The sequence below is a fragment of the Callithrix jacchus genome, chromosome 9 (genome assembly GCF_049354715.1).
Source record: "Callithrix jacchus isolate 240 chromosome 9, calJac240_pri, whole genome shotgun sequence".
NCBI classification, from domain to species: Eukaryota; Metazoa; Chordata; class Mammalia; order Primates; family Cebidae; genus Callithrix; species Callithrix jacchus.
In genome coordinates this window covers 18,259,987-18,277,602 of record NC_133510.1, presented here as the reverse complement: position 1 = coordinate 18,277,602, position 17,616 = coordinate 18,259,987, and the positions used below count along the sequence as shown (strand labels likewise).

The 17,616-nt window shown below is 43.0% G+C and overlaps 1 long non-coding RNA gene across 15 annotated transcripts; it reads left to right on the top strand.

Annotated features, from left to right (window-relative positions):
• The first annotated feature begins 127 nt into the window (after nucleotides 1-127).
• On the top strand, nucleotides 128-17,606 carry LOC118144222 (uncharacterized). Of its 15 annotated transcripts, none has more exons than XR_013522618.1 (9): nucleotides 128-214; nucleotides 3,568-3,729; nucleotides 4,020-4,108; nucleotides 4,639-4,704; nucleotides 6,068-6,185; nucleotides 6,774-6,844; nucleotides 7,028-7,125; nucleotides 10,456-10,553; nucleotides 11,030-11,153. It is a non-coding gene; the product is annotated as an uncharacterized LOC118144222 (long non-coding RNA). The 15 variants fall into 15 exon arrangements; XR_013522610.1 differs by having other exon boundaries at nucleotides 3,534-3,729; XR_013522612.1 differs by having other exon boundaries at nucleotides 2,482-3,729.
• Nucleotides 17,607-17,616: the final 10 nt, after the last annotated feature.

Below are 17,616 nucleotides of genomic sequence, written 5' to 3'. Positions count from 1 at the left end.
AAACATCACGGCGGCGCGCCTCTGGTGACGTCACGGCCGGCGCCTCCGGTGACGTCACGGCGCACGGAGACGGGCCTCCGGCGACGTCACAGAGGCAAGCCTTACGCGACTTACGTGAAGGTGTGTTGCCTAGGAGCTGTGTTGTCTTCTCCCCAGAGCAGAGTCCGGTAACCTCCATCTCCGCTGCGTCCTGTGTGCTGCAGGCTGGAGAAGGGTAGGTAACAAACTCCGACCCAGCACAGTATTTATGTGGGTTAAAAAATAGAAAAAGTGTGTCCGGACACTAGGGAGGTGGGAAGTTTTCTTCAGGTCAGGAGTTCAAGAGCAGCCTAGCAAAGTGGTGTGACCCCATTTCTGTAGTCCCACCTCAGCCTCCCAGCTAGTTGAACCCCAAGGTTCAAGGCTGCAATGAGCTAAGATTCTACCACCGCACTCCAGCCTGCGAGACTGAGGTAAACCCTGTCTAAAAAAATAAAAAAGAAAACTATCCAAGTGTGCAACATTGGGGGACTGCTTAAAGAAAAATTGAGGCTGCCTGGGCCCTGTAATCCCAGCATTTTGGGAGGCTGAGGCGGGAGGATGGCTTGGAATCAGGAGTGTGAGACTGGCCTGAGCAACATGACAAAACCCCGTCTCTACAAAAGATACAAAAATTAGCCAGGCACAGTGCATGCCTAGCCTAATATTTTGTATTTTTGTGTAGAGATGGGAGGGGGAGATCCTCCCATTTTGCCCAGTTTGGTCTTGAACTCCTGAGTACAAGCCATCTTCTCACCTTGGCCTTCAGAGTTGTTGGGATTAAAGGTGTGAGCCACGGCGCCCCACTTGGTTTAGGCTATTTAGTAACAAAGTCCGTGGCTTGGCTTGCTGGCTCTGTAATTCCAGCACTTTGGGAGGCCAAGGCAGGTGGATCACCTGAGGTCAGGAGTTCGAGATCAGTGTAGCCAACGTGATGAAACCCAGTTTCTACAAAAATTAGCCGCATGTGGTGGCACATGCCTGTAGTCCCAGCTACTAGGGAGGCTGACACAGGCGAATTGCTTAAACCCAGGAGGCAGGGGTTGCAGTTAGTCAAGATCACATCACTGAACCCTAGCCTGGTTGACAGAGTGAGACTCCAGAGTTTGAGACCAGCCTGGGCAATGTAGTGAAACCCTGATTCTTCAAAAGAAACAAATAAAAAAGGCAGGTGTAACTGTGTCCACTTGTGTCCCCTGCCACTTAGGATGCTGAGGCAGGAGGATCACCTGAGGCCAGGAGCAGGTCTGCAGTGAGTAGGGTCATCCCACAACCCTCCATCCTGAGCAAAAGAATGAGACCATGTCTCTAGATAGCTAGCTAGATAATTGGTAAGTAGTTTTCTATCACAATTTTTTCTCTACATTTGAGCATATTTTTCTAAAGTAGCATTCAACACAACAGCATTTTACAGTGTTATTAGATGTTAATGTGATTATGTTTTTCTGAAATACAGTATCCTTTACAAAAGCAGTTTTTGTCTGTCAAAGCGCACGGATAGGTCCTCAAGTGAATTTGCCTGATGTTAGTGACCTTGGTACCATTTCCTCCCGTTGATTGCAACAGTCAGTAATTTGAGGTCACCGTTACCCTTGGAGGAAGAGCCCAAAGGCAACAAGTAAGGGCACTGGTGTCCAGTCCCTTCAAGAAGCATTTTCACCTTCCCTTAAGGTTTCCCTTGATGAACATGGAAGTACTGTATGTAGAATTGACTGTTCCAGCATCTTTGTATATTAGGCCAAAGTTATATGTCTTCCTTTTATGAGAGGCACCCTGGTAAGCTAGGGGAGTTACACATGAAGTCTGATCTTACCTTCTCTGTCCAGAGATGCAAGATGGTCCAATCAAATAACATTCTCTGAGCCTGTTTCTCTTTTACTTATTTTATTTATTTTTTATTTTTTAGAGACGGGGTCTTGCTCTTTTGCTGTGGTGTCATCTTAGATCACTGCAACCTCCAACTCTCGGGTTCAAGTGATTCTCCTGCCTCAGCCTCCTGAGTAGCTTGGACTACAGGCACGTGCCACCACATCCAGCTAATTTCTGTATTTTTAGTAGCGATGCGGTTTCACCATTTTGGCAGAGATCGTCTTGATCTCTTGACCTCATTATCCACCTGCCTTAGCCTCTTAAAATGCTGTGATTACAGATGTGAGCCACCACACTTGCCCTGAGCTCATTTTTTTAGCTGTAAAATAAGAATAACAACTGTACTAATCTAAAAAGACAGCTTATTGTATTGTCTTTTATTTTCTATGAAACTGTCTTTAACACAATAATTATTTTCTTTGCCGTGCCACATTTGTTTTTGTTTTGTCTTTGTTTTTCTTTTAGATGGAGTCTGTTTTGTTTTGTTTTTGTTTTCTTGAGATGGAGTCTCGCTGTTGTAGCCCAGGCTGGAGTGCAGTGGCATGATCTTGGCTTATCCTGTATCATACCCACAGAGACCCTTTTTTTCTCCAGGGCCTGGGAAGCAGCCAGGTTCCATGAGTTAAATGCAGATCTGAACCATACTGAGCTGGGATTAAAGTACACACCCTCCTCTTCTGAAAAGTAGCTAAGGATTCCAACTTGGTGTAGTGGAGAGTGTGGCAGAGCCAGACCAGACAAGGACCGATCACCTGGAAAAGCATGTTGTCAAAGGCCTTGGTGAGTGCTGAGTGCCAGAGCTCACACCGGTAATCCCAGCACTTTGGGAAGCTGAGACAGGTGGATCGCTTGAGTCCAGGAGTTTGAGTAGAGCCTGGGAAACATGGCAAAACCTGTCTCTACTAAAAACACAAAAATTAGCCAGGTGTGTTTTGAGATGAAGTCTGGCTCTCTCACCCAGGCTGGAGTGCAGTGGCACAATCTTGGCTCACTACAACCTCCGCCTCCCCCTCTTCAGGTTCAAACTGTTCCCATGTCTTAGCCTTCCAAGTAGCTGAGATTACAGGCATGTGCCATGCCACCACACTAGCTAGTTTTTTTGCAGAGACAGGGTTTCACCATGTTGACCAGGCTGGTCTCGAACTTCTGATCTCAAGTGATCTGCCCACTTTGACCTCCCAAAATGCTGGGATTACAGGCATGAACCACAGCACCCAGCCCCTTCAGGTGCGTTTTGAGGCTTCACTATGATACTAGTTTCCTGTTTCTGCTGGAACAAATTACCACACACTTAGGGCTTAAAACAACATAGACGTAGCTGGGCATGGTAGCTCATACCTGTAATCCACTTTGGGAGGCTGAGGCGGGCGGATCACCTGAGGTTGGGAGTTCGAGACCAGCCTGACCAACATGGAGAAACTCCACCTCTAATAAAAATATAAAAATAGCTGGGTGTGATAGTGCATGCCTGTAATCCCAGCTACTCAGGAGGCTGAGGCAGGAGAATTGCTTCAACCTGGAAGGCGGAGGTTGCAGTGAGCCGAGATCGTGCCATCACACTCCAGCCTAAGTAAAAAGAGGGGAACTCTGTCTAAAAAAAAAAAAAAAAAAAAAGCAACACAGATGTATTCGCTTATGTTCTGAAGGCCAGAATTCTAAAGTCGGTCCCACTGACTCAAGGTGGGAGCAGGGCAGGTACCTTCCCAGGCTCTGAAGGAGAATGAGTTTCTGGCCCTGGAGGCTTCCTGGAATCCTCAGCTTGTGCTGCCCTTCTTGAATGACTGGAGGTTCCTGCTTCCATCACTACACTTCCCATCGCTCTCCATCACCTGCTCTGCTCTGGTAAGGATCTGGGTGAGTACATCAACCCCACTGTGACTAGCCAGAATAATCTTCCTGGCCAGAAGTCCTTAACTTCATTATATCTCTAAAGCCCCTTTTACCATATGAGGTCATGTTCACCGGTTCCTGGGATTAGGTTATGAGCATCTTGGGGCATTACTATCAGCCTATTACAGGTATGCTGCAAAACTATTACACCTTCCTGGTGTTTCAGTGATTGGGAGGAAAAGGGTTTGGATTTTTGCTTTGGGGTTTTCTTTTTTGACATGGAGTCTTGCTCTTTTGCACAGGCTGGCTGCAGTCTTCGTTCCCTGCAACATTTGTCTCCTGGGTTCAAGTGATTCTTCTACCTCAGCCTCCTGAGTACCTGGGACTACAGGTGCCTGCCACCATGTCTGGTTAAGTTTTGTATTTTCGGATGAGATGGGCACATGGAGGGGGCAGTGGAAGGTGGGGGAGGGGACGGAAGTTTCTGCTATGTTGCCCTCATCTCAGAGTGATCCACTTACCTCTGCTCCCTAAGTGCTAGGATTACAGGCCTACATGGCCTCACTGGCTGCTGTAAAGTCTTATTTCCACACAAGTGAGATATGTGTTAGGAAGTTTGCTAAAAGACCCCTGGAGACATTGTCGTTGTGGCCTCCTTGTTATTTAATTTGATGGATCTTTTCTCCCCTCCTCCTTTTTAGAAATTAAAAGGATAAAAAGAGGTACTAAACTTTAAAACTTTTCCTACAGTCTCCAATTAAACTAATTATAAGAACCACCAAAAAAGGGAAACATTTTTTCAAAAGCAGTAAAATGATATGGACTGTTGAGATGTAAAATATAGGAAATAAGTCATTATACGTTAATGTTGCTCTGACGTAGGGACATATTATTGACAATCAACCTTTGCTCAATTTTCAGAGAAATGCAATGATGGTATCGCTGATCTATGTAAACACATTGAAGAACTATCTGAAAGAAAATATGGTATGTCTAAACTGGAAAAGTCCTGTAATACTTTGTTCATGAGTGTTTATACAATGGAGTCACAGTTCATCTTGTAGTGTCTGTCTAAATATTAGAAACTTTCTTTCTTTCTAGATTACTGTAAAGCTAAGGAAAAATTGTATTTCTTAAATTATCAGTTAGCATTTCTTTTAAACTTTCAGCATGAATATTGGCGATTTATGTACATATTTATTGCAAAGCCCTGGATCTTAGGGATTTAATTAATTTTTTAAACTAATTATTTCTCTTTATCTGCTTTGTTAAATTTGGTATTTGGTTGGGCATGGTGGCTCATGCCTGTAATCCCAGCACTTTGGGAGGCCAAGGTGGGCAGATCATGAGAATAAGAGCTTGGCCAAGTCTCTTATTCTGTTTGAGCCTTAGTATGCTCTTTAGTGGTCGTGAGAACTGAAGATCTATATTAAAGATTTGATAGCATGCTACACTGCTTCACATAATACTGGATATATAAACACATAATAAATTCATCTTGCTTATGTTTTAATTTACTTATTTATTTTTTGAGGCAGAATCTTGCTCTGTTGCACAGACTGAAGTGCAGTGGCATGAGATCTTGGCTCACTACAACCTCTGCCTCATGGTTTCAAGCAATTCTTCTGCCTCAGCCTCCCAAGTAGCGGGAATCATAGGTGTGCACCACCATGTTCAGTTAACCTGTGTATTTTTGGTAGAGACAGGGTTTCACCATGTTGGCCGGACTGGTCTTGAACTCCTGACCTCAAGTGATCTACCTGGCTTGGCCTCACAAAGTGCTGAAAATTCAGGTGTGAGCCACTGCACCTGGCCTATGATTTTATGATATTGTTAATTTAGTACTATTCTGAGTAAAAATCATTTGCTATTCAAGTTTTATGAATTCACTGTTTTATAAATTGACTGATAATTTTTATAAATATCAGTGCTTTTATCAGGTGAAACTGATTATGTTGTGGGGATTTTGTTGTGATGGTGGTTTATTAGATTATTTTGTTTAAAGACAATGTTCAGCTGTTGTGAAATTATAACAAGTGAAATTATAAAAACTATCTTCACACTTTATAATTTTAAAGCATTATTAATGGTAATTGCCTTAGGGAAAGATACTTTTTTTGTAATATGAAAGTATGATATTCAAGTTTAGTGTACAGCAAAGGATATTAAATATAAGCACTAATGTGCACTTGAAACATGAGTACAAATATCAGTGTTTAGCAGATAGACCTTAACACATACTGATAGCAAAGAAATGGAGCTGTTTTGATGGGAGACTGTTGGTTATGTTTGATTTGAATATTCCCCATGCTCTTGACTTTTCTTTTTTTTTTTTCTTTCTTTGAAACAGAGTCTTCCTCTTTCACTCAGGCTGGAGCGCAGTGGTGGGATCTCAGCTGGCCGAAACCTCCACTTCTCAGGTTGAATTTATCCTCTTGCCTCAGCCTCCCTAGTAGCTAGGACTACAGGTAAGTGCCACCATGCCCAGCTAATTTTTGTATTTTTGGTAGAGATGGGGTTTCAGCATGTTGGCCAGGCTAGTCTCAAACTCCTGACCTCAGGGGATCCACCCACCTTGGCCTCCCACAGTGCTGAGGTTACAGGTGCGAGCCACTCCCACCTGGCTAACACTTGACTTTTTTCTTTTTTGAGATGGAGTTTTGCTCTTGTTGCCCAGGCTGTAGGGCAATAGCTCAATCTCGACTCACTGCAACCTCTGCTTCCCGGGTTCAAGCTATTCTTCTGCCTCAGCCTCCAGAGTAGCTGGGATTACAGGCATATGCCACAGTTAATTTTATATTTTATTAGAGATGGGTTTTTTCATGTTGGTCAGTCTAGTCTGGAACGGTCTACCTCAGGTGATTTGCCTGCCTCAGCTTCCCAAAATGTGGGGATACAGGCATGAGCCACCATGCCCAGCCAGCAGTGGCACAGTCTGGTCTCACTGCAACCTCTGCCTCCCTGGTTGAAGCGATTCTCCTGCCTCAGCCTCCTGAGTAGCTAGGATTACAGATGTTTGCCACTATGTCTGGCTGATTTTTCTATTTTTTTTTTAGTAGAGATGGAGTCTCAAACTCCTGACCTTGTGATCTGCCTTCCTTGGCCTCCCAAAGTGCTCAGATTACAGGTATGAGCCACATTGCCCAGCCTCTTTCTCTCTTCTTACTGTGTCTTCCTTACAGGTAATCCCACCCTGCCCACCTCTTAAAAATATTATATTGTCTGTGTTTTTGACACCCTCATTCCTGGCCCTGAAGGTGCTCCTCATACCAGACCTCTATGTTTGCCTATCTGCTTGACCCCTCCTCAGGCTTCATGTGTCCCAGGCAAAGTCCCCATTTCCATCTCCATGAGCTCCTCTCAAGGTCTACCAGCTACCCAAGCCAGATGCCCAGGAGTTACTCTGAGGTATGATTGTCTCCCTTCCCGTATCCAGCCTTGCAAGGCCTGCTGACTCTACCCGAACACAAAGCCCAGGTTCTACCCCATCCTACTTCACTGCCCTCCAGTGCTCAGAGCCATGCCACAGAGCAGCCCGGTCAGGCTCATTGTAAGTAGGAGGTGGAGCCTGTCATTCTCTGGACTGTCATAGGTAGTGCCTTCCACTGTTTGTGGAGTAAACCTCACAGCCCCTGATTGGGTCTGCAGGGGCATCAGTGAGCTGCCCTCTGCCATTCCTCTGCTTTTCCCACATGCCGTCTGTGGAGTGCTTGCTCTGTGCCAGCCACTCTGATCATTTGTGTGCCTTTCTTCTTCTCAGGTCACAGCCTCCTGGCACCATTGCGCTGAGGACTGGTGTTTGTGGACTGCTGTTAGTTGAGGGCTTTCTGTGCTTCTCATTTCTATTAGCATCACAGTTGAAACGTCATCATGTTGGAGAGGACTTTACTGAGCACTGTCTCATCTCAGCCTTGAGGCTCACTGACTCATCCTCCTTTCATTTTTCACAGAGCGCTGCTGGCTTTTTCCTCCTGCTTCGGCACAGTGGCTCTAACAGCCCAGATCATGCCTGTCTTGTTTACTTCTCAAGCAGGTTCTCAAGTGATTCTCCTGCCTCAGCCTCCCAAGTAGCTGGGATCACAGGTGTGCACCACCACACCCAGCTAATTTTATTTTTAATTTGTAGTAGAGATGGGGGTTCCACCATGTTGGTCAGGCTGCTCTGAAACTCCTGATCTAAGGTGATCCATTCACCTTGTCCTTTCAGAGTGCTGGGATTACAGGTGTGAGCCACTGAGCCTGGCCAGGAATGGATTATTTTTATGCTTCCCCTTTTGAGACATTGCCATGGCATTTGTAAACTGTCCTGGTGTTGGTGGGAGTGTAGTAGCAGTGAGGACGACCAGAGGCCACTCTTGTCACCATCTTGGTTTTGGCTGGCCGCTTTACTGCAACCCATTTTATCAGCAAGGTCTTTATGAATTGTATCTTGTGCTGACTTCCTTCCTCAGCCTGTGACTTAGAATGCCTTAACTATCTGAGAATGCAACTCAATAGGTCTCAGCCTCATTTTACCCAGCTCCTATTTTAGATGGAGTTGCTCTGGTTCAAATGCCTCTGAAAGGGGAAAGGAAATCTTGGGATTTTCATTGCTGTGAACCACTGCACATATTGAGGAAATAATCACTACTTCCAACCTCATAATCCTGAAGTCATTTGGTACCTGTGAGTCAGGTGTTGGAAACTGGGCAGTGTGGAAGACAGTGCCCTGCCCCATGCATTCTGGAACATTTAATCTGGTGGGGAAATGTGTAGTAAGTAGGAGATATTTACTATGGAAGAAGGGGTTATGGTCTGGGAAAGAATTAAGTGGAATAAGGGGGATAAAGAGGCAGAGGGTGTGATTGGGACAGCCTCAGTGATGCGTGATGAGCACATTCTGCAGTTGGTCTCACCTCTTTCTAAAACTTCCAGTTTTCACTCTCAACCCCAACAAATGGTTCTTTTTTATTTTATAGAAAGTTTGTCAGAATTAGGTTTATATATTTCCTTGTTGAATTAACAGAATAATTTGATTTAACATCACTGTCTAGTATGACTGAAAGCTTCTAATCTTTTACTGCTATTTATGGGCCTTCAAATTTGATGCTAATAACATGAAGTAAGAATTTAAGACAACTCTTTAGGTGTTACAGGAAAGCCAGTCTAATAACAAAGAAATTAATTTATTAATTAATTTCAAGTTGACATTCCAGTTGAGTTGTGGAGGTGGGGGAGGCATTTTGGTAAATGAGTTCAGAAGTAAGGAGAAAGATCTGGCAAGAGATATCATTTTGGATTTTGTAGTAGTGTTTTGATAGCAGTCGTTGATAACACCAAAATAATTTATCAGTGAGCTCGCTGACAGCTCCCTGACTTTTCAAAGAAACAGGGTCGTGTTATGTTTTCTGGGCTGGGCTAGAACTCGTGGGCTCAAGTTATCCTCCTCAGTCTCCTAAGTAGTATCTAGGGCTACAGCCGTGTGCCACCATGCCCAGGTTTGAGCCACTCCCAGCCATCATGTTGCAAAATATTTAAATATTACATTCAGAGGTGCATGGGAGATCTGTATATAAATAGCACCATGTAAATTGCTTGAATGTTTTTGTTTAGAGTTTTGTTTGGATGTGGCTTCAGAGCAGGGATTAGTAAATTCATTTTTACTATTTTTTTCTTAAGGCAGATTCTCACTCTGTTGTTCAGGCTGGAGTGCAGTAGCTCACTGCAGCCTCTGCCTCCCAGGTTCTACTGATTCTCTTGCCTCAGCCTCCTGAGTAGCTGGGACTACAGGTGCCTGCCACCACACCCAGCTCTTTTCTATTTTTTTATTATTATTTTTTGATAGAAACAGGGTTTCACCATGTTGGCCAGGCTGGTCTTGATCTCCTGATCCAAGTGATCCCCCTGCCTTCGCTTTTCAAAAAGTTGGGATTACAGGCATGAGCCATGGTGCCTGGCCATTTTATTTTATTTTTTTTTTACATTTTAAAATTACAGTTTCTATACCTATTCAGAAGTAGAGAAAAGAGTACTATGAACACTAAAATACTTATTCCTCAATTTCTGTGATCATTATCATCTCTTAATTGTTAGATGTGTTTTGAAAGAAATGGAATGGATTTGGTTACTGGTTTTGTTTCTGGAGCGGAGAGAGACAAAGCAGAATGACTCCCACTGTTTAGATTTCCTAAAATGGAAGGATTGCCAGCAGATCATATTTCTGGTCTCCCATAGCAAATGTTTTCCTTCTTACTTTTTTTGTTTTTTTTTTTTTTTTTTTGAGATGGCATTTTGCTGTATTACCCATCCTGGAGTTCAGTGGTGTGATCTCAGCTCACTGCAACCTCCACCTCCTGGGTTCAAGCAGTTCTCCTGCCTCAGCGTCCCATGTAGCTGGGATTACAGGCACAAACAACCATGCCCATCTAATTTTTGTATAGTAGAGGTGGGGTTTCACCCTATTGGCCAGGCTGGTGTTGAGCTCTTAACCTTAGGTGATCTGGCTGCCTCAGCCTCCCAAGAATCTGGGATTACAGAAACGTGCCACCATGCCCAGTTAATTTCTGTGTAGGTAGTAGAGATGAGGTTTCACCACGTTGGCCAGGCTGCTCTCAGACTCCTGTCCTCGAATGATCCACCTGCCCTGACCTCCCAAAATTCTGGGCTTACAGGTATGAGCCACCCACGTTTGGCCAGTGATTGACTTTCATTTATTTATTTATTTATTTATTGAGATGAAGTTTCACTCTCATTGCCCAGGCTGGAGTGCAATGGTGCGATCTTGGCTCATGGCAACCTTCACCTCCTGGGTTCCAACAATTCTTCTGCCTCAGCCTCCCGAGTAGCTGGGATAACAGGTATGTGCCATCATACCCAGCTAAGTTTGCATTTATAGTAGAGACAAGGGTTTTTAATGTTGGTCAGGCTGGTGTTGAACTCCTGACCTAAGGTGATCTGCCTGCCTTGACCTCTCAAAGTGCTGAGACGACAGTTGTGAGCCACCACACCCGGCCCAGCTCTTGACTTGTTATACCTGTTGTATTATTTTAATGTTGAGTAAATAAATGCTAGCTCAGATGTTGTAGTTCAGGAGAATCTTCTGTTTCTGGTACTTTTGAAAATTATGTTTATAACTCCAGTAAGTGTTTTTACGAGTCCAGTAAGGTTACACTGATGTTTATGTTTTGCAAATACTACCTTTCCCATCTAGTACTATATGTATTATGTCATACTAGCTGATGTGTTTTTCTGGCTTTATGATGTGGTTCAGATTGCTGTAGAAAGTCTGGCTGTATCTACATTGGCTTAAAGTAATGGGATTTTGTTTTTTGAGCTGGAGTTTTGCTCTTGTCACCCATTCTGGAATGCAACGACATGATCTCGGCTCACTGCAACCTTCGCCTCCCAGGTTCAAGTGATTCTTCTACCTCAGCTTCTGGAATAGGTGGGATTACAGGTATCCACCACCACGCCTGCCTGATTTTTGTATTTTTAGTAGAATTGGGGTTTCCCCATGTCGTCAAGGCTGATCTGGAACTTGTGACCTCAAGTGATCCATTTGCCTTGGGCCTACCAAAGTGCTGGGTTACAGGTATTAGACACAACACCTGGCCTATGTTTATATTGTATTGTTAATTTAGTACTATTCTAAGTAAAAATAATCTGCTATTAAAGTTTTATAAATTGACTAACAGTTTTATGAATGTAAGTGCTTTTTATAAGATGAAATAGATTATGTTTTGGGGCTTTTTTGTGATGGTGATTTATTAGATTATTTTGTTTAAAGACAATAATTTGCAGCTGTTGTGACATTATAAAAAATCTTCACATTTTATAATTTTAAAGCAACATTAGTGGTAATTACCTTAGGGAAAGATACTTTTGTTTTGATCTGTAAGTATGATATTCAAGTTTAGTATACAGCAAAGGGTATTAAACTTCACTCAGCACTAATGTGTTATATGGTGCACTTGAAACTTTAGTACAAATGTCAATGTTTAGCAAATAGACTTTAACACATAATGATAGCAAAAAATGGAGCTATTCTGATGGGACATTGTTGGTTATGTTTAATTTTACTACTTCCCATGCTCTTGACATTTTTTGTTTCTTTGAGAGAGTCCTGCTCTGTGACCCAGGGTGGAGGTCAGTGGCATGATCTCAGCTCACTGCAATGTCCACCTCTCAGGTTCAAGCAATCCTCCTGCCTCAGTGTCCGTAGTAGTTGGGACTACAGTTAAGTGTCACCATGCTAAGCTAATTTTTGTATTTTTAGTAGAGATGGGATTTCACCATGTTGGCCAGGCTGGTCTCGAACTCCTGACCTCAGGTGATCCACCCACCTAGGCCTTGCAAAGTGCTGGGGTTATAGGTTTGAGCCTGTTCAATGACTAGCTCTTGAATTTAATTTTTTTTTTGAGATGTAATTTGGCTTTTGTTGGCCAGGCTGGAGTACAATGGCTTGATCTCAGCTCACCACAACCTCCTCCTCCTGGGTTCAAGCAATTCTCCTGCCTCAGTCTCCCAAGTAGCTGGGATTACAGGTGTACACCACCATGTCTAGCTAATTTTTTTTTTCTGTTAAGTAAAGATGGGATTTTTCCATGTTGGTTAGGCTGGTCTCGAACTCCAGACCTCAGGTGATCTGACCACCTCGGCCTCCCAAAGTGCTGGGATCACAAGTATCAGCCACAGTGCCCATCCCAGCTCTTGATGTTTTATAGATGTTGTATTATTTCAATCTTGAGTAAATAAATGCTAGCTGAGATGTTGCAGTTCAGGAGAATCTTCTGTTTCTATTAGTTAATTTTTTATAAGTCCAATAAGGTTACACTAATGTTTATGTTTTGAAAATATTACATGTTCCATTTAGTACTGTATATATTAAATAACATTAGCTGGTATGTTTTTCTGGCCTTATAATTTGGTTCAGACTGTTGTAGAAAGTCTGGCTGTATCTACACTGGCTTAAATATTAGGATTATTTCTTTCTCTATTGTATTTAATTTTTTTGAGCTGTAGTTTCCGTCTTGTCCCCCATGCTGGAGTGCAATGGCATCATCTTCTCTCAGTGCACCTGCTACCTCCTGGGTTCAAGTGATTCTCCTTCCTCAGCTTCCCGAGTAGCTGGGATTGCAGGCACCTGCCTCCACACATAGGTAGTTTTTGTATTTTTAGTAGAGATGGGTTTTCCCATGTTGGCAAGGATGGTCTCGAACTACTGATCTCATGTGATTCACTGACCTCAGCCTCCCAAAGTGCTGGATTACAGGTGTGAGTCACCATGCCCAGCTGTAATGGGATATTTTACTGTAGACTTTGATAATCAGAATTTTAGCATTTTGGAGGTTCTTTTAATTTGTTTCATACTATTTTTTGGACTCAATTACAATAACAGAACAAATTATAAAACAAAGAGCAATGCAGGGCATGGTGGCTCATGCCTGTAATTCTAGCACTTTGGGAGGCCAACGCGGGTGGATCATGAGGACAGGAGATCAAGATCATTTTAGCCAATATGGTGAAACCCCACCTCTAGTGAGTGTACAAAAATTAGCTGGGCATGGTGGCAGGCACCTGTAGTTTCAAATACTCAGGAGGCTGAGGCAGGAGAATTGTTTGAACATGGGAGATGGAGGTTTCAGTGAGCTGAGATTGTGCCATTGCACTCCCACCTGGCAACAGAGCAAGACTTCGTCAAAAAAAAAAAAAAAGTAAAGAGCAATACAGATTGAATAATTCTTTTCTACAAATTGTATTTAAATGATATCCCTTTTTTTTTTTTTTTTTTTAGTTACAGCTCAAGCTGTAAAAACCAAAGGTCCAGGATGATCTTGTACTTTTATTCCAGTCTCATGTGGAAGATCTTTATGCAGAAGGACTTCCCAAGGGATTTTATTCTGAGACCAAGTTTTCACTCTTGTCATCCAGCCTGGAGTGCAGTGGCATGATCTCGGCTGGCTGCAGTCTCTGCCTCCTGGGTTCAAGCAATTCTCCTTCCTCAGCCTCCTTATTGGCCAGGCTGGTCTCAAAATTCTGAGTTTGTGATTTACCTGCCTCGGTCTCTGAAAGTGTTGGGATTACAGGCGTGAGCTGTTGTACTCAGCCTACTTTACATATTTTTGTCTTTCACTTTTTAATTTTTCTGGGTCCAACCCTAAGTCAGTCATGCCAGTGTTAGCTTTTGAAACATGAACACTGCCCACATCTGACTGGCATGCAATTGACATTTTCTTTCAGAGTTCTGATTGGCTCCATATCAGGGGAGGTCTGTGATGTCAGAAGGGTGGGTTTTCAGGGAAGTCACAGGGACAGTACAGGGCCTGGAGATGTGTTGTTTTCTCCTCAGAGTGAAGCCTGGTAACTGCAATGTCTCAGGTAGGTTCTGTGTGTTGCTGGCTGGAAAAGGGCAGTTGACAAAGTCTGACCTGGTACAGTGTTTATTTAGGTCAAAAATAGAAAACTGTGTCCAGGTGTGTCTGAGGTAGGAGGAATCCCTTCAGTCCAGGAGTCCAAGAGCAGCCTGGGCAACATGGTGTGACCCTGTATCTGTAGTCCCACCTCAGCCTCCCAGCTACTTGAACCCCAGGGTTCAAGGCTGCAATGAGCTACGATCCCACCACAGAACTCCACCCTGTGAGACTGAGGTAAACCCTGCCTAAAAGAACAAAAAGAAAACTCTCCAAGTGTGCAAGAGTAGGAGACTGCTTAAAGAAAACATGAGGCTCCCTGGGCCCTGTAATCCCAGCGCTTTGAGGGCCGAGGCGGGAGGATGGCTTGGGCTTAGGAGTTTGAGACCAGCCTGGGCAACATGATGAAACCCTGTCTCTACGAAAGATGTAAAAATTAGCTAGGTGCGGTGCACACCTGGCCTAATTTTTGTAGAGATGAGGGGTGGTCTAGCTATGTTGCCCAGGCCGGTCTTGAACTCCTAGGTTGAAGCAACCTTCTTACCTTATCTTTCAAGGTTGTTGGGATTACAGGCCTGAGCCACTGCCCCCACCTGGGTTAGGCCATTTAATAACATAAGAAAGTGCTCGGGCAGCTCAGTGGCTCATCCCTCTAATCCCAGTACTTTGGGAGACTGAGATGAGTGGATCACCTGAGGTCAGGGGATCGAGACCAGCCTGGCCAGAATGGTGAAACTCTGTCTCTACAAAAAATACCAAACTTAGCTTGGGGTGGTGGTAGGCTCCTGTATCCCAGCTACTCAGCAGGCTGAGGCAGGAGAATCCTTTGAACCTGAGAAATGAAGCTTGCAGTGAGCCAAGATCGTGCCACTGCACTCCAGCCTGGGCGACAAGAGTGAAACTCTGTTTCAAGAAAAGAAAGTTAAAGAGCAAGACAGATTCAATAATTATTCTTCGCTGCAAATTGTGTTTAAATGATATCCCTTTTCCTTTTTGTCCTTCTACCTCAAGCTGTAAAAGCCAAAGGTCTGGTGATGATTCCATACCCTTTTTTCCAGTCTCATGTTGAGGATCTCTATGAAGAAAGCCTTCCCAAAGGAATTTGTTTTTCTTTTTCTTGAGACAGTTTTCACTCTTGTCCCCCAGGTCAGAGTGCTATGGTGTGATTTTGGCTCACTGGCTCTTGGGTTCAGGCAGTTCTGCCTCACAGTCGCCCACCACCATACAAGACTAATTTTTGTATTATTAGTAGAGAAGGGATTTTTCTATGTTGGCCAGACTGGTCTTGAACTCCTGACCTCAGGTGATACTAGGTGGAATAAGGGGGATGAGTGTGATTGGGGTAGCCTTTATGATATGTGATGGGCATGTTCTGCAGTTGACTTCTCTTTCTACAACTTCCACCTTTTACTCAGCTCTGACAATTGGTTCTTTTTTATTTTATAGAAAGCTTGTTAGAATTAGGTTTATATAGTTTCTTGTTGAATTGACAGAATAATTTTATTTAACATCATTCTTTAGTGTGACTGAAAGCCTGTAATTTTTTAACCATTGTTTGTTTATGGGCATATTTCTTTTTACAGATATGATAACTATTTCATTTTGTGTGTTTCTTATTCCAAAGAGTTCCTGTACTAGATCCTTTCAGATTTGGTGCTAATAACATGAAGTAAGAATTTAATACAAATCTTAGATGTTAGAGGAAAGCCAATCTAAGATCAAAGAAATTAATTTCTTTCAAGTTGAGGTGTGGAGGTAGAGGAGGCAATTGGATAAATGAGTCCAGAAGTAAGGAGAAAAATCTGGCAGTCGATGTAATTTTGGATTTTATAGTAGTGTTTCGATAGCCTTGTTGATATCACCAAAATAATTCATCAGTGAGCTCCCTCACAGCTCCCCATTTCTTTTTAAAGAAACCAGGTCTTGTTATGTTGTCTGGGTGTGACTAGAACTTTTGGGCTTATGTTATCCTCCTGCCTTAGTGTCCTAAGAGGCTGGGGCTACAGGCATGTGTTACCATGCCCAGCTTTGAACCACTCCCAGCCAACAGGTTGCAAAATATTTAAATTTACATACAAAGGTGCAAGGGAGATCTCTATATAAATAGCACCATGTGAATTGCTAGAATCTTTCCTTTTAGAATTCTGTTTGGATGGTTTCAGAGCAGGGAATAGTAAATTAATTTTTACTTTATTTTTGTTTTTGTTTTTGGTATTTTTTTAAGCAGATTCTCACTCTGTTGCCCAGGCTGGAGTCTAGTGGCATGATCTTGGCTAACTGTAGCCTTTTCCTTCTGGGTGCAAGTGATTTTCTTGCCCCAGCCTCCTGAGTATCTGGGATTACAGGTACCTGTCACCACATTTGGCTAATTTTGTGTGTGTATTTTTGGTAGAGACAGGGTTTCACCAGGTTGGTCTCTGAACTCCTGACCCAACTGATCCACCTGCCTCGGCCTCCCAAAGTTCTGGAATTGTAGGAGTGAGTTGCTGCTCCCGACCATTTTTTTTTTTTTTATATTTTAAAATTACAGTTTATATACTTATTCAAAAGTAGAGAAAATAGTACAATGAACACTAAAATACCCATTCCTCAATTTCTGTGATCATTAAAATGTCCACATTTTGTTCTGCTATTCTTTTACCTCCCTCTGCAGGAATATTATAAAGCAAATCGCAGTCATCACATTATTTTATCTGTTCAGTGTGCATTCCCGAACAGCCACTCTCTCATCATATCTGACAGATTTAGGAGTGATTTTTTGGTGTCAGCTCATATGTAGCCCTTAGTTGAGTTTCCTTACTCTTATCTGAATAGTATCACATTTCCTCATTATCTGAAAAAAATTTGTTTTAAATCTGGCTTTAAACAGTCTTCATGTGTTAACTTTGGTTGTTATGCCTCTTTTAATCTAAATCAGCCTCTGCTTACTATTTTTAATTTCGATTCGCTGAATTCTTTGTGGAAAGTTAATTCTCATTAAATAGCATGCTCACGATATTGAAGGGTTAAAGAACACTGATCTCATGGCTGCAGCGCAGATGAAAGCGTAGCCTGAAATGCACTACTGTAAGGCAGCCAATGGAGGACGGTTATTACAGTCACGGGCAGATAGTAGCAAAAAGCTTCTTCCAAATAATGTTTATGACTGGGCACATTGGCTCATGCCTGTAATCTTAGCACTTTGGGAGGCCAAGGTGGGTGGATCAGCTGAGGTCAGGAGTGTGAGACCAACCTGGCCAACACAGTGAAGCCCTGTCTCTACTAAAAATATACAAAAATTAGACAGGCATGCTGGTCGGCACCTGTAATCTCAGCTACTTGGGAGACTGAGGCAGGAGAATTGCTTGAACCCGAGAGGCAGAGATTGCAAGGAATCAAGATCATGCCACTGCACACCAGCTTAGGTTATGTTCCTCATTGTCTATAATGATTTTCTTTCTTTCTCTTCTGTTTAAGGATATTGAAAAACAAAGTTTAATCTTTGAAGATCTTTGAAGATGGTTTTTAAGAC